The 26,465-nt window shown below is 41.1% G+C and overlaps 1 long non-coding RNA gene across 3 annotated transcripts; it reads right to left on the bottom strand.

The window, feature by feature from the left end:
• Nucleotides 1–6: 6 nt before the first annotated feature.
• On the bottom strand, nt 7–26,138 carry LOC138157010 (uncharacterized). 3 transcript variants are annotated; one of them, XR_011167270.1, is made up of 5 exons: nt 25,713–26,138; nt 19,283–19,404; nt 16,387–16,558; nt 2,871–2,933; nt 7–2,246 (listed from the first exon to the last, which is right to left on the bottom strand). It is a non-coding gene; the product is annotated as an uncharacterized lncRNA (long non-coding RNA). The 3 variants fall into 3 exon arrangements; XR_011167268.1 differs by lacking the exons at nt 7–2,246; nt 2,871–2,933 and having other exon boundaries at nt 16,302–16,558; nt 25,713–26,107; XR_011167269.1 differs by lacking the exons at nt 7–2,246; nt 2,871–2,933 and having other exon boundaries at nt 16,302–16,558; nt 25,739–26,105.
• Between the last annotated feature and the right edge of the window lie 327 nt (nt 26,139–26,465).

Genomic DNA, 26,465 nt, shown 5'->3' with positions numbered 1-26,465 from the left:
AGAGCAAAGGGCTCTAAAATTCTGCATACCTTTTGATCCAGCAATACATATGATACATACAGAAAAAAATGGATATAATCTCAAGGAAGACACTAGCATTAAGTAGGATTGGGAAAGGGAGTAGGATTTGAATCTGAGACTTGAAGGAAGCCAGAGAAGTCAAGGAGTGGGGATGAGGATAAAAATTATTCTAGAAATGAGAATAAACCACTGAAAATGCCTGGATTCTGGAGATTGAATGTCTTCTGCAAGGAATGGCAAGGAGGCCAAGGTCACCAGATCAAAGAGTACTTGGATGGGATTAAGGTGTGAGAAGACTGGAAAGGTAGGAAGGGCTTTAAAAGACAAACAGAGGATTTTGTATTTGGTCCTATTGGTAACAGGGAGCCACTGGATTTTATTGAGTAGGGAGGTGATGAGGTCAGACCCCCTCTTTTTGGGGGGGGGAATAACTGGGGTTAAGTGACTTGCCCAGGGTCACACAACTTTAGATGTCTGAGGTCAAATTTGAACTCAGGTCCTCCTGATTCCAGGGTCAGTGCTCTGCCACCTAGTTGCCCCTTGACCTACTCTTTAGAAAGATTACTTTAGCAGCTGAGTGGAGGATGAACCCGAGTGAGGAGGTATGTATGAGGTGAGGACACCAGGGTGGTGACAGTGTCAGAGGAAATAAGGGGGCATATATGAAAGATGACATGAAGGGAAAAGCAGCTGGAATTGGCAACTAACTGGTATTGAGAGGTGAGATAGAGTGAGGAGCAGAAGGCAACACCTCACTGTGAGTCTGGGGGATTGGGAGGATGGTAGGACCTTCAACAGTAATAGGAAAGTCAGGAGGAGGGAAAGACATGGGAAGAAAGATAATCAATTCAGTTCTGAACTTGCTGAGTTTAGGATGTCTTAGAGGACATCTAGTTTGAGACCTTCAGTAAGTGGTCAGAGATATAAGACAGGACAGGAGAGAGGTTAGGGCTAGACAAACAAATTTGAGAACCATCTTCATAGTGATGATAGTGGAATCTGTGATAGCTGATGAGATCACCAAGTGAAATATTATAGATGGAGAAGAGAAGAGAGTCTAGGACAGAGCCTTGGGGCACACTCACAATTAGCTGGTTTGACCCAGATGAAGATCCAACAAATGAGACTAAAAAAAGAATTGTTAGGTAGGAGGAGAACCAGGAGAGAACAGTATCATGAAAACCAAGAGAGAAGAAAGTATTGAGGAGAATAGAGTGATTAAAAGTGTCAAAGGCTACAGAGAATCAAGAAAAGAGGACTTGAGAAAAGGCCATTAGATTTGGAAATTAAGAGATCACTGGCAACTTTGGAGAGAGCAGTTTTAGTTGAATGATGAAGTCAGAAACCAGAAAGTAGAGTTAAGAAAATGAGAGGAAAGGAAGCGGAGGCACTGCTTATAGACAGCCTTCTCAAGAAGCTTGACCATGAAAGGGAGAATGGGATCATCTGTATGCGTAAAGGGGTTTGCCTTGGTAAGGAGAAGTACTGCCACTTGGAGGGGTTAAGTGACTTGTCCAAAGCCACACAGCTAATAAGAATCCCACATGGGATTCACACTCAGGCTCTGAGTCCAAGTCCACTACTCTACTATTACTGTTATCTACTATAACTGACATCCTCAGGAGCAGGCTGCTATGATGCTGATATAAATAGGTATGACTGAAAGTCCTGGAGAATCACCCTGGATTTCTCTTGAGTCCCCACTGCATTACTGAGAGGCTTGGCCCTGGGAGAAGCTAAGACAGAGGTTCTTAACCTTTTTGTGTGGTGAACTACTTAGGCAGTCTAGTGAAATCAATGGATCCCCTTCTCATAACATTTTAAACTGCATGAAATAAATACGTAGGATTACAAAGAAAATCAATTATTTTGAATTATAGATATCAATTTAAAAAAACAAGCAAGTTTATGGAACACAGGTTAAGAACCCCTAGTGACTCAAATCTTGTTCTCTGTTCACCCAGGCTCCTTGACAATCTGTGTCAAACCTACTTGCGCAAGGAGATGGCTCTGTTTCTTCCTCTCATGCTTGTGCACAGCCCCAGGCTAGGTTCCTCTGCAAGTCATCCCTTTACCTGCTTCTCCACTTGTGCCTGCAGCTGGCTGATGAGCTCTTCTTTGTCTCCAATGATCTCCAGCAGCTCCTGGTACTTTTGGTGGAGGTTGCCTTCAGGCTCAGTGCTCTTTACATTAACCAGTTGGATCTTCTCCTCCATCACACCCACCTAAAAAAGTGACTCTCTCATGGGATAAAGAATGGTTGGAGGAGGCAGATGAGAGAGGGACAGGCAAAGTGGGATAGGATTTTAACTCATGTCTCAGGCATGGAATCCCCATTTGGGAGGATTCCATTAGCTCTTGCCTAAGGCAATCAATTGATTAATCCGTCATTTATTAAGTACCTACCTAGGCACTGAAGAGATCTGATTAAACAGATATGCCCTTGAAGGAGGTTACAATGGAAGAAATTGACATTATTTTAATTAACCATTTGGTTGGGGGGTGTGGTATGGGGAATGATGTGCCAGTGGACACAGTGGGGTTGTGGGGAGGCAACCTCTCTGCTCTTCCTCTCTCTTACACTGACCCCAAAAAACCCTCCCCACAGAAGGGATGCTCCAGGCATATACTTCTTTTCTCAAAGACCAATCACCCTTAGCCATGAGCCTTTGAGAGTCTGATAACATTAGACTACTCGGTTGTCCTGTGGCTCTAAGGAGACTTCTCACTCTCTCATACTTACCTAAGGGAGTCCCTTAAAGCAGGGCCAAGGAAGGCCAGAGATTGAAGCCCTCTGTTGCCATTCCTGCCCACCTTTCTCCTCCCCTCATTCCTGCAGCAGCCTTTACCTGTGTCTCTGCGTTTTTTGCTCTGTGCTCAGCTTCCAAGAGCCTTTGCTCCAGTTCCTCCATCTATATGACCAAAAGAAAAAGGGAAGGGGTGGGTAGTGGCATAGAACCTCTCAAATGCAGGAAATAGCCCTATGAGATGAGGCAGCATGGCACTGGATTTGGAATAAAAAAAAAACCCTAGGTTTGAAGCCTGGTTCCACTATTTATTAACTCTTGCGACTATGGGCAAGTTGTCTAACTTCTTTGATGCTAGTATTAGCTATCTCACAAGTCTGTCTCAAGAAAGGTTATTTAATGAACCCTAAATCTTTATTTTATTCCCAACCCTGATGGTGGAAAAGATTGAAGGTAAAAGGAAAAGGGGAAAACAAAAGATAAGATGGACAGATAGCATCATGGAAACAACATATGTAAAGTTGCACGAACTTTAGAAGATAGTGGAGGAAACAGAAAGGCTTGGTGTGCTGTGGTCCATGGGGTCATAAAGAGTCAGACATATCTGAATGACTGAACAATGACAATAAAAGTCTTTATATAATTGGGCTATTTTTATTCTTCCACTAAGGTTTTCTCCAGTGAATAATAGTAACAAAAATAAAAATAAAAATTTAGTCATGTCTAACTCTTTGCAACCCTGTAAACTGGGTTTTCTTGACAAAGTTAATGGAGTGGTTTGCCATTTCATCTCCAGTAGATTAAGGCAGAGGTTAAATGACTTGCCCAGGGTCACACAGCTAGTAAGTGTCTGAGGTTGAAACTTGAGTCTTCCTGATTCTAGGCCAAGCACTCTATCCACTGAAACATGTGCCCCTGCCCTGCCCCCCCCCAAAAAAAAGTTGGTGCTCAGAATGATAACACTAGCTAACACTTACATAGCCCTTATTATGTTCCAGGTCCTATGCTAAATGCTTTACTATTATTTTTTTTTTAAGCAATTGGGGTTAAGTAACTTGCCCAAGGTTACAAGGCCATTTTTTTTTGGTGTGGGTGTTAAGTATTTGAGGTCAGAACCAATCCTGGGTCCTCCAGACTCTGGAGCCGGTGCTCTTACTCACTGTGCCACCTAGCCACCCCTGCTTTACTATTATTATCCCATTTTGTCCTCACAACTGGGGGAGGAAGGTGCTGTTATTATTTCCACTTTACAGATGAGGAAACTGGGTCACATAGGTAATCTGAGGCAGAATTTGAACTCAGTTCTTTCTGACTTCAGGTTTGGCACTCTCTCCATTGTGCCATCTAGCTGGAGATGATCTTGAGTTTTCAAAAGCCAAGTGCAAACTCTAGCAAGATCTTCTGAGCTGAAAAGGCTTCATATGCAAACTTAGCAATAGACAATTCTGCCTGCATCTGAGCTCTAATTGAGCTAAATACGGAAAGGTTTATTGTCAAAGGTTTGAGCACAAAGTGATAAATATTCTTGGTCACAATAAGGACAAAGCTATTGGGGTTGCATTCCGCATCTTTGGAGAGGGTACCCACCCTGAGGAAAGCAAAGATCCTTCAAGTTGTTGGTTATCCTTTGTTTTCAAAGGGGATCAGTGATATCATGGGAGATGTCTTGACTTTCACATGATTTAGATTTAAGTGAGGCAGAATGGTGCCAAGTTGTCAGTTTCACTCTCTCAGTGTCATTGGAGTCCAGTGACAGGACAAAAGTCAAGCTGACTGGCAATGGCCTGGGATGCAGTGGAGGACCTTGGCATCTTGGATATCTGATCAAGCTCTCAGTGCTCCACAGTACTTGCTTCAGCTGCCTTCATGGCTTTTGGAATAAATTGTTCTCATCCACCCATTCCACTGGGAGAAGTCTTCACATGCTTAGGGTAGATATCTGTTAACTCACCAACAGGGTTGGTGGCCTGTCAGCTACCCTCCACATGGTTTAGCCCATCTGCCAAGACAGTTTTACAGTACGCTGTGCATACTACAGCTTCTTGGAACTGCAGATGAAAGTATTATTAAAACAAATATGTTTTGAAGACTAGAACATTTGACCATTGGGTGGTGCTGTCCTGGTCTGCTTCAGTGCTCATGTCTCATTTCCTCAACCTTAGCACCTTCATCTCTGGAGATCTAATCTTTTCTATGAAGACTCAGTCAAGTGTGTTTCTTCCCCCTAGCCTGGACCCCTGGCTTTGAAATCTCCTAGGAATCAGGGAGCTGGTCAATCATTCTGCATTTCTTAATTCCTCCACCTCCTGACACCTCTCAGTATAAATCTCATTTTCTCAGGAAGAACGGTGATAAGGGAGCAGAGTCTGTACCCATAGGCTGAAACTGGAGGGTTATGAAGGTCCCTCTCTACCTGAGCCAGCCCCTCTCTTACTGTGGACTACTGAGGGATTAAATACTTTCAGAGAAAAGTTGTAGATAGGGTAAGAACCCTAAACAACCACTGGGAAGGAAATACCCCTGAGCCTCTTCCTGGAAATATTGCTCTTGCCAATAACAATTATTATTGTTTTTATTGTTATTATTATTATTATTTTGCTTTTTGGAGGAGGGAAGGCAGGGCAATTAAGTGAGTGACTTGCCCAAGGTCACATGGCTAGTGTTAAGTGTCTGAAGCCAAATTTGACTTGACCAACCCTCCTGACTCCAGGGCCTGTGCTCTATTCACTGCGCCACCCCAACTATTTTCTTTTAAGTTTATTTATTTGTTTTTAGTTTTCAACATTCACTTCCATAAGTTTTAAATTTTCTCCCCCTCCCTCCCTCTTCCCTCTCCAAGATGGCATGCAATCCGATATATAGGCTCTACACACACATTCCCATTAAACATACTTTCACATTAGTCATGTTGTATAGAAGAAACAGAATGAATAGGAGGAACCACAGGAAAGGAAAATAAAACAAAACAAAAAGATAAAATAGTTTGTTTCACTTTGCATTCAGACTCCATAGTTTTTTCTCTATATGTGGATGGCATTTTCCATCATGAGTCCTTGGGCATTATTTTAGGTCCTTGCATTGCTGAGACGGGCCAAGTCTATCAAAGTCAGTCATTGCACCCTGTGGCTATTACTGAGTACCTATAGCAACTATTTTTTTAAAAAAAATCTTTATTTTATTAAATATTTCCCCAATTACATGTAAATTTTTAAACATTCATTTATAAAAAATTTGAGTTCCAAATTCTCACCCTCCTGTTGTCAGCCTCTCCCCCTACCATTGAGAAGTCAAGAAGTAGAAAACCCCCCAACATATTTACATACTAGCCTTGAACAACTGTATTTCTCAAACACTTGTATTGTTCTCTCCTTTACCTACTTCCCCAAAATGCCCTTCCCACCATGTGAGACAGGGAGTTATTGTCTATTGTATATATTATACATTTGAAGTGGCCCCATTTGTCCTTTCCTTCCAGTTTTAGTTCTTTTCACAGTGTTACCCAAGCTCCAATAGCTCTTCAAACAGAGGATACTCTCTCCTTAAGAGATTATAGAATCTCAACACTTGGAGAATGTCCATCTAAGTGTCATCTGGAAAGAGTCAAATGCCATGAATGGACAGAGACTCTGTGAGGCAGAGATAAAAAGGACTAAGTCAAGAACTTCTTTCTTAACTAAGAGACCAGATTAGCTTGTCAGCTATAAAGAATGTGGAGAAACATTTTGAGATGACTTAGTTTAACTCATTCTGCAGAGAAGACATTTGAAAAAAAATGTCATTAAAAAAAATTTTTTTGGAGGGCAGTTGGTGTTAAGTGACTTGTCCAAGGTCACAACAGCTAATTTTTTTTTATAAGTGTCTGAGGCAGGATTTGAACTCGGGTCCGCCTGACTCCAGGTCCAGTGCACCACCTAGCCACCCCCAAAAATGTCATTTTTGAGATTCAAATACTACAATTGTGGTTTCAGTGTTTGTGTAGAAGTCAGTTTCTGTAGCCTATAGTTAGAAAAGGGTGACATTGCCTATGATTTTTCTCACAGATGATATGTTGTTGAAATATTTAAATAGCTTGCATTATTTGTTACACTGTTAATAGTAAAACTGACATTTGTTTAATCCTATAAGACCAGAATTTGATACTGAAAAATATGGGAATACTGAAAGATATGGGAAAAGAGGTTTCTCTATTTTTTATTAACTATAGTCAGTATTCAGAGCTAATTAATTAATGAGAAAGACTGCACATTTCTATGAAGAAATATTTTAAAAGAGAACCCTTTGATTGCCTTAGAACCAGTTTGAAAATTAATAAGGCAACAAGCAATTAGCAATTAGGGAGGGGTGAGGGTTGGTATGGTTGTCAACAAGTGCACAGCATAGTCACCCCACATAGGTTACAAAAGAATCACAGGATTATAGAGCTGGAATGAATCTTTGAGGTCATTTAATGCAAGGACCTTATTTTAGACATGAGAAAACCAGAGATATAATGACTTTTCCAACCAAGCCAGGACCAGAACTGAGATCTTTTGGTTCTGAATCCACCATTATTTCTACTGTCATGTTGTGTGTTTCTTCTTTTGTTTTAGCCTGAGAAATTGAGTTTGTTCTGGGACTAATTCAGGGATCAGGATGGGCTCAAATGTCTTCAAATTGAAGCATATCCCTGAATCTTTTATGAAACGGACCCTAAAGCCTCTTTGGCGATAGAGTACCATCATAATCAAGAGTGACCTAGAACTGGGCTATACTTTTCAATCCATTCCTGGTTCAGGTCTACTGAAAGGACTAGATCAGATTTTAGACTGGCCTTTGGAAGGATCCAGGAAGATCTTTTCTGGTTTTTGATCCCTGACCCAGTATTCTTTCCATCACATCACATGGATGTTTCAAAGATTGTAGGAAGACTCAAACACAGTATTAACAATATTCCTCTTCGTGCTTGCTTCACTTGCTTCACATGAATGCTCTTAAAAGTTTTATTCAGAATGAGAGCTGGCTATCTCTGATTTATATGATGGAAAAAACCAGAAACAGTATCCTTTTATATTAGGCTTGTGGGTATCAGTGGAGGGAGGGAAGAGAAAACAATGCTAACTAATGTGGCATCGGGTTAGAAAAAAGCCCACAGATATCTGCTATTTGTACTAGCACTAAAAACATGGTCACTTACTATAGCCACTGGTTCCCCATTTGTAGCAATGGACAAACACAAAAAAGAGATGGGGCATCTAGATGGCACAGTGGATAAGAGTACTGGACCTCAAGTCAAGATGGCTCATCTTCCTGAGTTCAAATCCAGCCTCAGACACTCATTAATTGTGTGTTCCTGGGCTTAAGCCTCAGTTTCCCCATCTGTAAGATGAGCTGAAGAAGAAAATGGCAAGCCACTCTAGTATCTTTGCCAAGAAAATCACAAATGGGGTCACAAAGAGTACAACATGATTGAAAAACAACTGAACAGCAGACACACGTGAGTTTCTAAGCCAAGCTCTTTACAACCAGGCAGGGTAAACTACATATCCCTCCCCATCCCTCTTCACATCTCAGCCAGTTGCTATTTTCTCAGGGTTTTGAGGCTTTGGACAACAGTTTTCTTATCCTCCTGACAAGGGAATTTAACTGCTTGTGTGGTTGAGGATGGAACACACAGTACTGACTCCCACCACCTCCTGTCTGCTGCTTTTCTTTCTCTTTGGCATCTAGTAAAATTGTTATCCTATTCTGTGAAGATCTTGACCTTCAGGCTATGTAGCTATCAGGAGATAACATTACAAGCTGATATGACTATGAGCATTTTTTAAAATTAATAATGTGAAGAAAAATAATCAGGAGACCTTGAGGTTCCTGGCAAATTTCCCACAAGCTCCTGAGTTGAAGTAGCTTTGTGAGTTCATGCTCTCCTTGAGGAGAATCTGCCAATTCCTATACTCTGCTGTAGCTCCAAGAATAATAGAGAGCATGAACTACCTATGAGCAAGAACACTTTTGGTGCCTAATCACATCTGGTGGAATGAGTGATTCTTTCCATTATTTAAGTAGAGAAACCAAGACACAGAGCAGGTCAGAAAGATAATAATAGAACCTGTGGGAACAGCTCAGTATTTTCTTCCATCTAGATCCAGTGGACAATTAGACAACATGAAGGAGCCAACAGTTGGAATATGTTGCTGGTGAGGGAACTGCCATTTTGATCTGTCTACTGAATGTGGTCAGTTGAGACTTAAAGTTAGCACATATTTAGCATCATGGGATTTTAGGCTTGTAGGGACCTTAGAGATAAAAAATGAATTTAACTTCCTCATTTTACAGATATGGAAACAGACCTAGAAAGACTAAAGAACTTGACCAAGGTCAGTCAGCAAGTTAGTGGAAGACCAGAATTAAATTACAGGTTTTCTGATTTCCAGCTCAAGGTTTTTTCTACCATATCACATTTTTTTTCCTTATGTTATCTTAAGGTTTTCAAAAGAAATGTTATTTCTTTTTGCTCAGAGGATTGACACAATTCTCTTCATGCTTACATCATGGAACACCTATTCCCCTCAGGGAAAAGTGCTAGCCATCCCTGATCTAGTCTGTCTTACCCTACATAAAAGTTCCTAGGGAAAGTGTCCTTAGCTCTCCTTTTAATCCAGACCACTGTGGGTTAGGGGGAGCCTAGCCAAAGTTCTATTAGATAAGCCAAATCATGGGAGGGCAATGAAAGCTCTTCTAAGGTTAGAATGGCAAACTGGAACCAAGTGAGGTAATTGAGGAGATAAGAACAGGAAACGGTGGTGGGAATTGAGTAAACCCCACTGACTTCATCTTGTGACTCAATTCTGAATCTAGCTGAGCTCCCTTTCTATTCGGTTATGGATCTAGTCCAGTTTCTGGCCTGTGAGAAAACTTTATTCAACTATGGTCATTGTGAGAGGGCTTTGTTGCATTGTTTGAACCTAGCCCAGTATGGCTGGGGAGCTGGACCACCTCTATCTGTTGCTAAAAGACACTTAACTAAGGATGTAGGTTATGCTGACCAGAAACCCAGTCAGATTCAAAGACTGATGCAAGGAATTTTTATCAGAACATCTCGAGCAACATATATGTCTTATCTGAAAAATGGCCCCACACTGGTTAATCAGTTATTGTTTTAATGTTCCTTTGACTGAATACAGACATTTGAGGGGAGTGGGATACCTCTTTTTCTGATGTCAGAGAATTGTGCCTGTTTGCTCTCCCCCTCCCAAATGGGAAAGTCCCTACCTAATCTTTCTTCCAATTAGAAATCAGATTACCTAATTTTGTATCCTGGTGAATTGTTTTCTTTTAATTAATTGGTTTTATTAGATTGTTTTTAATACATAAAAATCTGTCTCCCCCTGTATTTGGGATCCAGTGCCAATCTGAGTAGGCCTGGTCTTGATTTATTATGCAATTAGCATAAATTGTTTAATAAATTGATATGCAAAGAAACATGAACTTTTGTTCTCCTTACTATATACCACTGTTTTTTTCTTCTAGCAACATGCTACTAGGCTCCAGAATCATAGCAAAGTATTTCACAGAACCACAGAATTTCAGGGCTGGAAATTCTCAGTATCCAGTCTAAGCAATGCCCCCAAAAGAATCCCATCTACAACATGGTAATTCAATTTCCAATGAGGGAAGAATTCAATATTTGCTGAGGGAGTTTATCACTGGATTTGGAGCAAGGAGGTCTTGTTTCAAAATCTAGCTCTATCCCTTGGCCATCTATGAGGCTTTGGGAAAGTTTTGTATTTGCCATTTTTTAAGCCTCAAGTTCCTCATTTGTGAAATGGAAGTAATAATATTTGTATGACCTGCCTCATTGAATTGCTGTGATACTCAAGATGATATAGGCAAGGTACTTTGTAAACAGCAATTTGCCATATAAATGTAAGCTTTATTTATACTATATATAGATGATATTCCATATACATATGTATATGACCACATATAGGATATGGAAGGTAAATAATACAAGCCCTATCTTCCATATAGAAAAATTAAGGTACAGAGAAGGTATCTAAGTGACCTAAATTCTCACAATGAGTGAAAATTGAGACAAATACAGAATTCAGAACTTTCAATGGGCAATTTCTCTGCCCCTCAGACTTTACAGCATACAAGATAGTACTAGTGGCAAAGTTTACACTAGGCCTTTCAGAAAGAGGCAGAGAAATTGTAGCTCTTGCTGAACAAAGCCATGAATCCATACCAATGACATGGATTACCATTTTGCCTCAGTTTCCTCATCTGTAAAATAAGGTGGAGAAATGGCAAACCACTCCAGTATCTTTGCCAAGGAAACCCCAAATGGGGTCACCAAGAGTTGGATATGACTGAACAATAACAACTATGGATATATTCCTTGAGGTAGAGGGAGGAGGAGCAGTCCTGTCTGGTTCACAGTCCTGGTTCACAGAAGGACTAAAGGAAGCAGGAAGCAATGGGGTGGATTTGGAGTAAGAAGACTTCAGTTCAAACCTGGCTTTGCCACCTATTTGACCTTGGATAAGATATATAAAGTCTCTGGGGTCTCAGTTTCCTAATCTGTAAAGTGGGGTGGTGAGGGATTCAGTGGTCCCTAAGATCCCTTCTGACTCTATGGATCCTCTGATCTGGGTGGCAGCAGTTAGAAACCGGAAATCTTGGAAATTTGAATAGTTCTCCTCACACAGACCTACTTGCAAAAAGAAAAAATGCAGGTCTTTCACTGCAGGATCCCCTTCACAACTCCTCATATTAATGATATTAATCTTTCACTATCCCAACATTATTAAAACACAAGTTGCCACTGGAGGAGGATATATGGTAGCCATGTTCTTTTTACAATACTTATTTCATCTACCTGCCTTTACTATTCAGAAATCTTATGATTATAGATGTAGAACTTGAAAACACTTGAAAGGTAATACAATCCAACCACCACATTTTAGAAATGAAGAAACTGAGGCCCAAAGAGGTGAAGCCAGGATTAGAACCCTGGAACCTGCCTCCAAATTCACTGCCACTTTGGGAACTAGGGTAGATTTATCTGTTTCTAACACTGGCTGATTAGTTCAAAGTTTTCAGAAGTTCCTGGGAGGTATTAGATCACAGCTTGAGATGGTTTCATGGGAACCAATGAACATTAAAAAAAAACCTCTAGCAGGCTTGTCAGCCAGAAAAGCCATCAGGTGAATGATAGGGCCTTCTGTTACCATAGTAACACAATACTTACTCTTGTTTCCCCCTTCCCCCTTAGAAAATAAGAAGGTGTGTGTGTGTGTGTGTGTGTGTGTGTGTGTGTGTGTGTGTATATTTGAAGGTAGCTGGGGCCTCTTCTAGAAAGGGTCTAAAAGAAGGATTTGTTGAGAGGGAGAATAAAAGTTTCAAAACAGATTTATATTGCTAATGATTGACTAATCCTAAAAGGAAAAGCAGGGATTAATCCCTAAAGCTTGGAGGGAGGTCTGAATCTGTTTCCAAAGATCAATAGGGAACGTTACACTAACTCCTGGAACAATCTCTCATTAATTAGGTATTAAGGATGGTTTAGCCTGGGGTGGGCCTGAAACATTAAGTCTGAAGAGCTGGTCTAATGACACACTAGGAAATGAGACTTTAAATGAAGGACTTTTGAAGAGGACTCAGGAACTTCTAGGTCAGTCGCCTTGATGCTCACAGTATTTTCCATCACATCTTACTCCAAAATGCACCTATGGAATTCAGCACAACTTGAAAAGATTTTCACAATACCAGATAGCTTCTCAGTTACCATATGGGATTATCAATCAAAGGCCATCAAGTCTAACTCCTTTCACTCTACAGATGAGGAGACTAAAGCTCAGAAAAGTCAGGAGATTTGCTCGCCATATGTGACCACACAGGAAGTTAAGTAAGAGAGCCAGGACTCAAACCTATGCTAACTGACTAAATCCAGCACTTTACTCTCTCTTCTACCAACCACAATGCCTTGCCATCTCCTGCTCAGGACTGGGCTCTACTCTGTTGCCTGCTGGAGAGAGGGGAGGGGAGGAACATTCCATCACAATCTGTCTCCTCCTTAGCCCTCTCCACCCATGGTCACTTCTAGATTCCAGTAAACTACCCTATACCCATATGTTCTTAGCTCCCTCTGAGTTTTTGGGGGGATCCAAAAGAATCTTTGGTGGACTCTGGGTGACTCTAACTTAGGTCCTAGTCTTAACTTGTACACTATTTCCCTGTCATGTGTTGCCTTCCTTCCTTAGCCTTATTTTTTTTTCTTTCAGAACAAATTATGGGGTACATCACCCAGGACAGTCATTTGTTTGTGCATCCCATAAAATGTTAGACTGAGATTTTAAAATTTGGAGATATCTATAGATCTCTTTCCTGGATTAATTTAGAGCAAGGATTCATTTTTGGGTCATTACAAATGAAACCAGTTATAATGAAAATAAAGATGTAGAGTTGTTGGGTTTTTTTATTATCTCTATTCACAGAACCCTCGAAATTTATCCATAAGACTGGGTCTTTCAATCCCAGGTTAAGAACCTCTGATTTAGAGCACAGCATTCAAACAAAGATACTTGCTATTTCATAGAGAGAATTAGTAGTTAACTTCCCCCTTTTTCCACAAAGATTTGGGTTTTTTTTTCTTTCTTTTATTTCTACTGTGATTTATAAGTGAGAAGTAATTTTAATTCTGAAGACTTATATGCCCCCTTTGGCAAGGCTGACCAAAGCATTCATTTGTAATCCTATGTATTTGATTTCTACATTTTAAAACATTACTCTGAGAAGGGGTCCATAGGTTTCCCCAGACAACTAAAGGGTCTATTGGATTAGAAAGCATTTAAGTCCATCTGCCTTTATTTTTTTTTTCAGGGGCCTATTAGCTGACCTTCTACTTTATTATTAAAAACTCTAATTATTATTCAACTTCTACTTTAGGAGAAGCCTTTGAACTTCAGCATCAAATGGCAAAAATGACTATAGGATCAAAGATTTAGTGCTTGCTACATAGTCTGTGTTTGGAGGCCACCAAGTAGCAGCATCTTCACCAACAATAGACAATAAAAGCCAGGAGAGAGGGTGGGAGTAAGTCTGTATCCTCAAGAGACCAAATCAGCAAATGGTGTTTATTTAGCCCTTACTATGTGCCTATGTAATAAGCAGCCTGGGGGATATATGCAGTCGACAAATCACCTGTCCTATTGGCTCCTCATAGCCTATAGATTCCTGATCGACACTCAAGGCCTTCCATAATTTCTCTCCTACCTACCTTTTCAGCCTTATCACATTAATCTCTTTCACATATCTATTCCAGCTGCAACCCCAATTTCAAAAGCCTTTCTTATAGAGGCTATAGTTGTTGTTATTGTAGTTTTAATAGCCAACTGGAATGTTTAGGACTTCTCAGTTGGACTAGCTGGCAAGTTTTTAAGAAACTGAGAAAGGAGAGTTATTAGAGATTTTTAAAAGGGAAGCTACAGAAAAGACAGAGAATAAATAAGAATTTAATTCTTGAGAGAATTATTTTAACTTATTTTATAATGAATGAATGTGAATTTTATAATGAATGAAGCTGATTAGAGAGATGTAAAAGTGAGGGGATGTAAGGAAAAAGAAGATGGAGAGGTCTACTTTCTGGATGGAACTGGTTTAACCTTTATGTTGTGAAATGCATGAAGAGAATCCTTGAGAAGCTACTTTGAGATAAGGGATATGTTGAATGAATTGAATAGTGCAACTAGATTTTCAGAAGGAGCAGTTATCTACAGCTATGGTGATGACTATTGGTGACCCTGGTTGTGACCTATCTCGTGGTTAAAATATTGTTGGGATAAGGATAGGACTAGATCTGGGATTTCACTGGTGTAGGGAACTCTCAGGTTAGAAAATGCTCTCAACCAATACGTGTCAGCAACCTAATGTTTACTGTCTTCAAAATATTTTTAGTAATTATTTCTGTTTTGTTATTGATTACACTGTTAATAAAATGTATTGCCATTAATATTAAATTAATCCTAAGAGATCACAATTTACATACATAAAGATATGAACAACTGTTTATGGGAAAAGCAGTCTCCAGTTTATTAAATAAATAATATTATTACACAAATTGTTTATTCATAAATACTTAAAATTAAGTGATTATAAATAAATACTAAACTGGGGTGAGGACTCCAGACTAATTAATGAGGAAATTTTAAACATGCCCCTGGATTACCCTAAACCTCAGGATATTGAGCTTAAATATGGGAATGAGGCATGGTGATAATTTAGAAATGCCGTAGACCCCAGGTCACTTTGGCACACAGCTACACTGAAAGATCTCCATTTCATGAGCTTCCTCACCTGATCATCCCTTCATGGAATGGCCTCTAGATGTTCCCAATCCCAACCTGTTAGAGACCTTCCTCCCTTTATCTAAAGCCCAACTCAGATGTTAACTTCCCCATGAAGCATTTCCTGACTCTACCAGGTGAGAGTGATCTCTCCCTCCTCAAATTTGTTATATGATTTTGCCTGAATCCTTTATCTCACTCTCTTTTATCTCCCAACCCCTGGAGTTGTTTTTTTTTAGGGGGGGGGTTATATGTGTACATGAGGGCTTAGATGTGTACATGGGGCAGAAGTTCTAGACCTGGAAAACATATATCGACTTATTGCTTTTTAAATAAATAAAACATTTATATAGTTAAGTTTGCAAAAAACACTTGTAAATGTGGGAAGGGAAGGAAATAGTACCTATTATGTGCCAGGTGTTATGCTAAGTGCTCCCCCCCCACCTAAACAAATATCTCATGTGATCCTCACAACAACCCTTTGAGGTAGATACTATTATCCCCATTTTACAGCTGAGGAAACTGAGGCAAACAGAAGTAACTTGCCCAGGGTCACATAAGCTTGTGAGTATCCAAGAGCACATTTGAACTCAGGTCTTCCTAACTCTAGGCCCAGGGCTCTATTCACTGTGCCACCAGCTGTCTCTACCATGAATTATCTCTTGGGAGTACAGAGCAGACAATTGGAGGCAGGTTGCTAGAATGGTAGAAAATGGGCCTAGGGACTGCCTCCCTACTCCTTTCCATCCCATACTGGATAGAAAGCCACTCCTCCCCACACTGAGGTAGTGGGTTCCCCTTCACTGGGGTCCTTCAAGCAGAGTCTGAATGACCACATGAGGCATGTTGTGGGAATTCCTTTTCATGTATGAGTTAGAAGAGATAGCTACTGCGATAGATCCCTTCTGACTCTGTTATTTGGGGAAGTCTGTGTCCACAACAAGTGGACAGTCATTGCTACCTGGAATGAGGAGAGGCCAAGGAAGAGAAGGGCAACTGGAGATAAAATGCCCAGATACATTCATGCCTGATGAGGAAATAGAACAGTGAAACACAGGAAATTGTTTTGATGTTTTGCACTTTTTATTCACAATCCTTGTTTGTTTGACTCTGATAAAAGCTCTGAAATTTAATAAATTTCTCTCTTCCTCAGCTCTCCTTCTCTGGTCCCTTCCCAGCCTGTCCCCACCATTGCAGGGAATTGGATTCATTTTTCTCTTGGCTATAGGGACAGATACTCCCTAGCAAACACCTGTTGGTCTTATTGGTCAGTTCTGTGGCCCTCCGTGGCTCACCTTGTCAGCCAGTAACTTCCGAATCTTGCTGGCTTGAAGACAGAATCGAAAGAGTCTCCAGTGCAAGGCAACATTTCTGCCAGTTCACGCATGTCCCATTCTCTACCTCAGTCTCCAACATAGTGAATGATATACTCCTTTCTCCTACAATGGGAGGAGGTACCAAGGAACCCTGGAAACCAGGACACAGAGAAGAAAGTGAAGGTATAACCAGCTTAAAGACACCTGTAAAAGATCTAGACAAAGAAAAGGTAGGGAGAGAAGAGAAGATGGGACTGGAGAAAAGCCTATAAGGCTTGTAAAATCACTCTCAGCCCCAGCTCCCATTATAATAGCTAATTATGGACCAAGAAATCAAAACTCAACAAGCACTTATTAATCACCTACCACATACTAAATGCTAGGAATACAGAGAAAGGCAAAGAACAAACAAAACCCAGTCACTACCCTCAAGGAGGTAAGATTCTAATAGGGGAGACATATGCAAATAACCATATGACAGCACATATGGAAAATAATCTCAGAGGGAAGGCACTGAAGTTAATGGGGTAGGGAGAGATGGGGAACAAGGGAAGGCCTCCTTCAGAAAAATTAAAACAGTAAAAGACTTGAATGACTCCAGGACTCTGATCAATGCCGTGATTAATGGGGACTTCAGAGGACTGACAGTGAAGGATGCCTGTCAGCAGAGAGATGGTAGGCTATAGCTACTGAGAGAGGCATACATTTTCAGATGTGGTCAATATATCGATTTATTTTACTTTAACTGTATTTATTTGGTATAAGGGAAAGTTCAATTTTGGGAGAAAGTCACTGAAAAGTGACTGTGGTATAAAAAATTCAATAAAACTTGAAAAAAAGGAAAAGTTAAATGTGATCAAATTTTAGCAAAATGGTAGGTTTCAGATGGAGAGTCAGATGAAAGGAAGATGCGGCCTCTTTTCTTCATGAAAGAGTCTCACTTTTTTTTTTTTCTGTCATCATCCTATTTCCAAAAACAGATTCTGCCCCTAGGCAAGGGAACAGGCCAAAGAGTTGCTAGATACTTTGATGCAGAGTCTGGAAAGAGTATTGTTGCTAACAGGTCCATTAGCAGTTCTGAGTCTGTTAAGGGCTCAGGGCTCACATTTCTATGTTTTAAGATTTACAAAGCTCTTTTCCTTATTTCTGGGATTTATCCAAATTTCTCTGGGTCATAGGAATATGGGGACAAGGAATAATAACAGCATTAATGATAGCATTTACATAGTGGTTTGAGGTTTGTAAAGCCATATGCTAACTCATGTGATACAACAACCTTGGGAGACAGGTACTTTTATTATTGACATTTGACATACCGTTGAGGAAACTGAAGTTAAATGATTTGCTCATGGGCACATAGCTTATAGTCACTAAGACAGGATTGGAACTCAGGTCTTCCTGACTCCAAGTCTCTGACTCTATCCATCTCAGAAAAGACTGGGTTCAGGTGAGAGAATGAGGAAGAGTATCAGGATGTATGAGAGGAACCTTAAGAAGTAAAGAGGGGGGCCAGGTGGCTCAGCGAGTAAGAGCACCGGCTCCAGTGTCAGGATGACCTGGGGATCAAATCTGGGCTCAAATACTTAGCACCACACCCAGAAATAACTGGCCGTGTAACCTTGAGCAAGTTACTTAACCCCAATTGCTTTAAAAAAAAAAAAAAGTAAAGAGGGCTGCAAAGGGGCTGGAGGATGGACCAGTACCGAAGGTTCTATCTGTTACTGAACTTGAGGATCTCTCTTCCTGTTGCCAATAGTCACTTGGCTTGAGAAAACTGGCTCCCATGTGTCCTGTTGCTCAGGTGGTACCATGATGGGTCAGTGAGTTTCAAAGGGTTTGGTTATGCATCCATCACCAGTTTTACAACACTGTAGAAATTCCCTTTTCCTACATTGGCCTCTGCTTGCTCACTTTGGGAACAATCTTGATTTTGCAGTTTGGCAAGTGAGATCTTCTACATGATGCTTCTGAATGGCATTATAGAAAAGTCTCGGTACTATACATAGAATCATAGAATTAGTACCAGAAGGGACTCGGAAGTCACCTAGTCCAACCTGGAGTTAGATGGAGCCTATGACTTGAAATTTAGTGATCTTTCCACTGCATTAAACTGCCTCCAAGAATACAAAGTATAAATGGCTTGGTTTTGTTGTTGGGTCTTGTTTTGGGCTCTTTTTTTTTTCTTTCAGACTGGCCCTAAGATAGAGCATAGAGAACTCCGGGTGCAGAAACTCCTTTTACTAATGCAGATCAATATCTGCTTTGTGACTTTTCTTTTTAGAGTTGCCTAGGGCACTAAAAGGCAACTGACCCAGTATCACACAAAATAAAATCTCCTTTGTGACTTTCCTTCCTTGAGAGTTGCCTGGAGCACCAAAGCAATCTCATAGGTTCGGGTGTATCAGAGGAGAGGGCAGCTCTTTATCAACCATGCCAGGCAGCCTCTTAACAATTATTATTAGAATTATTAAACTGCTGGCATCTGGAGCCTGATCCTTTAGGTTTGGACTTCCAGAGAATGCTAGAGTAATGATCACAGCCAGCAAAACCACTTTCTTCACCCCCAAACAATCTCAACATTGTGACTTCAAAGCAATCTCTACCTTGAAGGACTGGGACTGACTAGGACCAACTGGAATGGGCAGGATGACAAGAGACACAAACAAAACATTACTTTCTCAGAACTGGAATCAGAGCTGGGAAAACAAAACAATCTCTCAGGGAATCCAGCCTGGCTACAAAATTTCATTGATTTTTTCTTCCCCTTTTGTTTGCTCAGTTTTCCTTGCATACAAACAAAGAGATAGAATCTTGGAGGTCATTTGTTTCAAAACTCCAAACATTTTTTGAAACCCAGAGAGTTGCAGTGACTTACCTGAAGTTACACAGTGAGTGTCAGAAACAGGACCCAGAACACTGTATTCCTGACTTTCAGTCCAGTGCTGTTGTTTTCAAGTAGCCAGCCCCAAACAAGAAGGTTAATTTTTTTTGAGTCACCTACATTAAAAAGAAGAGAGCTTAGCTAGCTTGAATTATTCTTTATCACTTGTTAATTTCACTTTCTAAATTTCAAGAGAATGGTGAAGGTGACACAAAACCATCAAAATACTCACTAACTCTTGGAACTAAATTCCCCAGCATGCTCTCTTTCTGTCTAGGCAAGATGTCTTGACATACACCCAGACACCATGGGGTGCTTTTCTCTACCAAATGTCTTCATGACAGTCTTTGTTCTGCCCCAGATCAGGTAACCCAGTTAATCCTTTTCTGCTTAGAGGAACTCTGCTTAGAGACTGTTCCTTAGGGGGCCAAGGCCAGCTGAGGCATGTGGTGTGAATGAAAGGTTTTTGAAACAGATTACAAGTGAGTCAAGCTGCCTTCCACAGAATCCCTGAGGCTCATCCAACAGAAGCAGGTGGGATGGATGAATAACAGCTATAAAGCAGGGAGTCTAGGAAGTTACAGTAAAGTTCAGCTTCTACAATACTGTCACCTAGCAATAACACCTTTCCATTGACACCATGGAAGAGGCTTATTTGCAAGAACCAGTCAACACGAAATGCTTTTCATTTTTATAATGTTTTTAGCTCTGATTCCCTTAAAGCAACCAAAAATACCTACCTTTTCTTTTTTTATTTAACATTTTATTTTCCTCCCAATTATATGTAAAAACAATTTGAACATTCCTCTTTTCAAATTCTGAATTACCTGCTATTTCTAAAGACACTTTTCTATCAAGGGACTCAAAAAGCACCTTTCAGGTGCTCTCATTCTGATGTAAATCATCCCTACCACAGTGGGTAAGGGACAAAGAAAATTTTTGTGGCTTTATAGATGAGGAAAATAGAGCATCCCAAAGAAACTTGAGCTGGTGGGTTCAGGAGAGAGGGGAAATACATTTCTTTTGATTCTCAGTCCAGTCCTCTCATGTCAGTAATATAGAGAAAAAAGACAGAGAGGGACCTGCTTGGGAGTACCTTAAGGTCCCAAATTCCAGAAGGGGATAACTAGGTCTTTTATGACAATTCTAAGGGCTATTCCCAGATAGGGAGTGAGGGAAAAGGAGATTCTCAAAAACCTGAGGTCCTTGGACCTATTTCAGGTAGGATATAGAATTAGCTTCAGTCATTTTACAAACTTTTAGGAATCCCCTTTTTTTCTTCAGAGAGAGAACAATTAATACTCCCTGAGAAAACCAGATGTGAGATCCGAATCTAGGTCCTTTGACTCCAGGAGCAACTATAAGTAACATCTGGCAACTATAAGGTTGTTTTTTTTTTTTCTGGAGGGGGGAAAGGCAAGGAAATTGGGGTTAAGTGACTTGCTAGTAAATATCTCAAGTGTCTGAGGCTGGATTTGAACTCAGGTCCTCCTGACTCCAGGGCCAGTGTTCTATTCACTGCACCACCTAGCTGCCCCTCAACTATAAGTTCTTAAACTAGCTCCCAGAACCATGAATTTGGATACCATCTAGTCCAACCACCAGTTATAAGGGAAACTGAGTCCCAGGGAGGTGACTTACCTAAGGTCACAGAGGTATATGTCAGAGGCAGGAGTAGAATCTAATTCTACTTTCTCCATATGTAGGGTTCTTTCTATCATGCCAATGTCTCACCAATTTATGGATTCAGGGGACTTCAGAGAGTCATTTGAATGGAATCCATTATGGACGGTTTTTAGGTGGCCTTTCCCTCAGAAAACCTACCACTATCACTATCTGCTTGTCCCCTCAATCTAAGGGCTGCTTATGTCTCTTGTTTCTTAAATTGTGGCACCATGCTTAAATGTAATTATCCTCAATATCATTATCCAAAACATGAACTGGACTTGATTTATCCCTTCCAGTTTGGGGGAAAGAAAGTGAACATTACTGTATTCTTCTAGGGTTGTTGTTTAGTTACATCTGACTTTTCATGACCCTATTTGAGCTTTTCTTGGCAAAGATACTGGAGTGGTTTGCCATTTCCTTCTCCAGCTAATTTTACATATGAGGAAACTGTGGCAGAGTCAAGGGACATGACCAGGATCACACAGCTAGCAAAATGTATGAGGCCAGATTTGAACTCGGGTCTTCCTGACTCCAGATCCAGCACTCTACTTTGCCACCTAGCTGCCCTTTACAGGTAAAATGCAATAGTGATAATAATAATAATGATTCACACTTCTATAGCATTTTAAGGTTTGCAAAACACCCTACTTACAATAACTCTGTCAATGAGGCTGTCAGGACTTCCAACAGATAACAGAGATGGAAACTTAAGTCTTATACTAGAGATTGTGACATATCTAAAATCATAAAGCTTGTAAGTTCCAATCACTTCACTGGTTCTGGAAGTCATAGGATCTGTGTTCAAATTCTAAATTTGATGCTTACAAGTTGCATGACCTTGGGTAGATCATTTATCTCCCTGAGTGTCAGTTTTATCTGTAGAATGAGAGGGTTGGACTAGATGACCTCTGACATCTCTTCTAGCTCTGTATATATGATCTTAGGAATTGAATCATTCACTTTATGAATTAAATAGGAAGTGGCTGAGCTAGGATTTGAACCCAGGCATTATGCCTCCAAGTCTGGGCACATGGAATAAGCACAGGTGACAAACAAGAAAACTTAAACTCTTTTCTCTGTTTCCTCATCCTAGATGGCCTATAAATTCCCTTCTAGCTGGATTCACCTGCTGCAACCTCTAACTTCCCTCCCAGCTGGGCAGCAACCAAGAAAAAGGACTAGTGATATTATGAACAGTTCAAGACTGATTCTGGCCTCTGACACTATATATATAGCTTTGTGACCTCAGGCAAGTTTGCCTCAGTTTCCTCCTCTGTAAAATGCAGATGATAATAATAGCACCCACCTCCCAGGGTTGTTATGAGGATCAAATGAGATAATAATTGTACATTGCTTAGCACAATGCCTGGCATATAGTAAATGTTATATAAATGTTAGCTATTTATTAGTATTATCCCCTCTGGGTCTCAAGAAGCTGACAGTCTAGCAGGAAAACACATACAGTAGCATGATCTAGAAGATAAACACACAGAAGTCAGGGAAATATGTTCCTGGGGAAAAGACTATGGGGTCTGAGTGTGGAAGGTAGGTGTCCTGTTTCCACAAGGATTTAAGGCTGTGTCTCAGAGATTGGTAATTCTTGTAGGAGGAGAAGGACAAGAAAAGTTCTCTGCCATAGTCACAGGATAATAGATTTAGAGCTGGAATGATAATAACAGCTAACATTTACATAGCACTTTAAGCTTTGCAAAGCACTTTATAGATGTTAACTCATTTGATGCTCACAAAAAAACAGGTCAAGTAGGTGCTAATATCTCTATTTAACAGAAGAGGAAACAGAGGCAGAGAAAGGTTAAGCAACTAGGGTCACACAGCTAAATGTCCCAGGCAGAATTTGAGCTCAGGTTCTTTCTTGGACTTCCAGGTCACTTGCTGAATCTATTATACAACCTAGTTGCTAAGGGAAAAGGACCTTCAAGTCCACCTAGTCTAATGATCTTTTTTTCACATGAGAAAACCGAGGCTTACAGGAATTTAAGTGACTTGTCCCAAATCACACAGATTATTCATGTTGAGGCTGAATTTGAACTGAAGGCCTGCCTTCCAAATCCAGCAGCATGCTTTCATGTGACCAGTTCTTCCTCATCCAGAAGAAAATTAGACACCAGATACACCTCTTAATCTTTCCTTCCGTTAATTCTTTTCTATTTATCCTGTATATAGTTTGCTTCCTATTTATTTGTTTGCATGTTGACTCCCCCATTAGAATGTAAGCTTCTTGAGGGCAGGGATGTCTTTCCCTCCTTTTTGTATTCCCAGTACTTAATTTAGTGGCTGGCACATAGTAGGTGCTTAATCAATGTTTATTAATTATTTGAGGAAAGGTCTTTTTTTTATTTTTCAATAATTCATATGGGTCAGAATTATCACTGAGAAAATAGAGCCAAATTCTCCACTTTCTAACTCTCCCATTGGAGAGGAGTCACCAGAAGTCACACCAAAACAAGACTGGAAGAGCAGGCTGGAAAGAATCTATTCTGCAAACGGTTTTGATGGGGGAGGGGATCCCAATAGGTTCAGCAGGAATTCTGATCTTATCTAAGACCAGAAAACCTGCAATATTGTCTAGAAAGAATTCAAGGTCTCAGGCTTAATTGGAGTGAGAGTTGTAGAAATTTATTGTTTCGCTTCTATGAGAAACCGGCAAGAGTCCTTTAGGGGACCTGCAAGTGAGAGGGGTACATGCTTTTACCTTTAAAGGGTAGGGCTACCATTGTCAGGACTGACCAGACGGGAGGGGCCTCAGTGCATAGACAAAGGTCAGAGCTGACCTAGAGGAGCAAGAAAGGAGGGTGTGGGCCAGGCCCAGAAGAAATGAAGAGATTAAGTAAGAACAAAGGGGTCAGAGGGTGTTGCCTAAGTGGAGCCTGGGATAGTGAGAAGGGGCAGATCTCAAGGGTGGGAAAGGACAAATTGCAGTTACAAAGTCACAGACTGGTTTTACAAGTTGGTTTCACAAATTGATCTAGACCCCAGGTACCCCATCAGTTTTACTCTGGAATTTTGTAGGACAGAGAGACGTCCGATCAGAGGAAAACTGTTCCAGAAATTGCTGCCTTTGATTCTCTCATAAAACCCATATGCAGGATGTATGAGAATTTTGTGCGCTCCTCAAAAGCGAGCTGGAGAGGCGCAGCTGGGACAGAGTCTACTCCGCTATAACCCTCCAGTCCCCCAGTGGTCCCTGACTATTCTTTACTGGGCCTAATAAGAATCAAAGCTGAATCTCCCCACCTATCAGGTTCCCGAATCATTATTGTCCAATCTGTTTTCCCGTAGGCTTGATTGGTTACTGTTTTCTTGGTAGAAACACAGAAGTAACAGGTTTACAACCTAAGATTGGTGGGGGTGAGGGTGGGGGTGATACCGTGTTTCCCCGATAAGACACTGTCTTATTATTTTTTTGGACAGAAAAACACCGGAGGGCTTATTTTCAGGGGAGGGCTTATTTTAATGAACATTGACAGCAATTTTAATAAACAGGTAAATATGAACAAAAAAATGTACCTTTATTCAATAAGCAAATCACTGGGGAAGAACAGGATGACGCGCTCACTGCTGCAGCTCTGATTGGATGCAACTCGAAGCGCAGCGTGAGTTTGGGGGGGGGGACAGTGCATACAGAGGGTACCGTAATGTAGCATGTAGCTCAGGGGATCACCTTCACTACAGTAGCAATCTCAACAGGGCTTATTTTCGGGGGAGAGCTTATTTTCGGGATAGGTCTTATTATCGGGGAAACACGGGTAAGTGGGAAAGAGGGCAGGAGTGGGTGTAGGGGAAAGAAAGGTCCATGGCCTGGAAAGGAACAAGGGCTACATAGTAGAAGTCTACATCCTTGACGCGCTCTTTCCTCCGAAAAGTTGGATAGAGTGAATTACAAAATCAAGTTTCTTCCTTGAAAAATTCGTCCATGATCTTTCCTTCTACCCCCACTCTCCCCCCTCCCCTCCTCCCCCATCTATTCACCTTCGGAAGCACCAACGAAGCTCCTACAGATACTTCCAAAGAGGGGAGGAACCAGATTTCAGGTGGAAGACACCTGCTCAGCTATCGTATTGATGGGGTACCTGGCGTCTAGGTCAATTTGTGAAACCAACTTGTGAAACCAGTCTGTGAAATTGTAACTGCAATTTGTATTGTAAAATTGTTATCTGTAAAATTCCTTTCCCAACCTCCGACTCTGCCCCTTCCCCCTATCCCCACTAGGCCTAGGCAACACCTTGGGATTCCTTTGTTCTTACTTAATTCCTCATGTCTCCTCCAGTCTGGCCCAAATCTTATCTAAACTATCTATTCACATGCTCCTCTTGGTCAGCTCTGACCTTTGTCTATGCATTGAGGCCCCTCCTGTCAGGCCAGCCCTGACAATGGCAGCCTTACCCTTTAAAAGTAAAAGCATGTACCCCTCTCACTCGCAGGTCCCCTAAAGGACTCTTGCCCGCTTCTCATGGAAGCGTAACAATAAACTTCTACAACTCTCACTCCAATTACGCCTGAGACCTTGAATTCTTTCCAGACGATATTGCAGGTTTTCTGGTCTTCGATAAGATCAGAATATCTGCTGAACCTATCGGGATCCCGTGTCCCCCCATCAGTATCACCTGCGTTGCTAAAGGGGTGCTCATTCCTTCCCCTGATCGGTAGTGTGCTTCCCACACCCTCGAATCTCTCCCCGGCAGTGATTCTCCCCAGCCCGCCTGAGGTTAAGAAGAGGGTGGATGGGCGCGCTTACCCGCTCTCTTCCTTCAGGAAGCTTACCTTAAGAGAGGCACACAGAGCAGAGAATCAATCTTGGAGCCAGGCTGCCGCTGACCTAGTACCTGGCTTGTCGCGCTCATAAAACTGTATGCACCCTCCCCTACTTCTACTCTTTTCTCCAGCCAGTGGTGGGGTGGGGAACCCCGAGAGGAAGTGAAGCTGCAGGAAGAGTGTTAACCCAGGACTAAATTCACTGTGGCAAAAAATGTCTTTTTACTCCATTCAACACTTTCCCATTCTGTGTCTCCTATCCCTCAGGCTCTCTTGCTCCCTCTCTCTTCTTAAACCCCCTCCCATTCCTTAAAGGGAGAGCTCTTGGCCAGGCTGCTGAAAGAAGCACAGGAAGTGATCTCAGCAAACACCAGCTTTTTAACTCTGTACTGATGGGGTACCTGGGTTCTAACCTGGGGTGCTTAGGATCTTTGTAAAACCAATTCGCAACATCAGTCTGTAACATCAAACTGTAAAACCAGTTTGTACAATTGTAACTGCAATTTGTATTGTAAAATTGTAATGGCAATTTGTCTATAAAATCCCTTTCCCTGCCTCACTCTGCCCCTTCCCCCTATTCGAACTCTGCCTAGGCAACAACTTGTGATTCCTTTGTTCTTGCTTAATCTACTCATGTCTCCTCCCATCTGGCCCAAATCTACTCCTTTGTTCTTGCCTCAATTCTCCTCTGGTCTGACCCAAATCTCATCTAAACTACCTATGCACTGAAGTCACA

This window comes from Petaurus breviceps, unplaced genomic scaffold (assembly GCF_028583685.1).
Source record: "Petaurus breviceps papuanus isolate PSGF00001 unplaced genomic scaffold, PetGlider_PUasm1.0 166, whole genome shotgun sequence".
Classification (NCBI taxonomy): Eukaryota; Metazoa; Chordata; class Mammalia; order Diprotodontia; family Petauridae; genus Petaurus; species Petaurus breviceps.
Note: the sequence above shows the minus strand (reverse complement) of the source record. Positions and strands in the feature narration are given on the sequence as shown.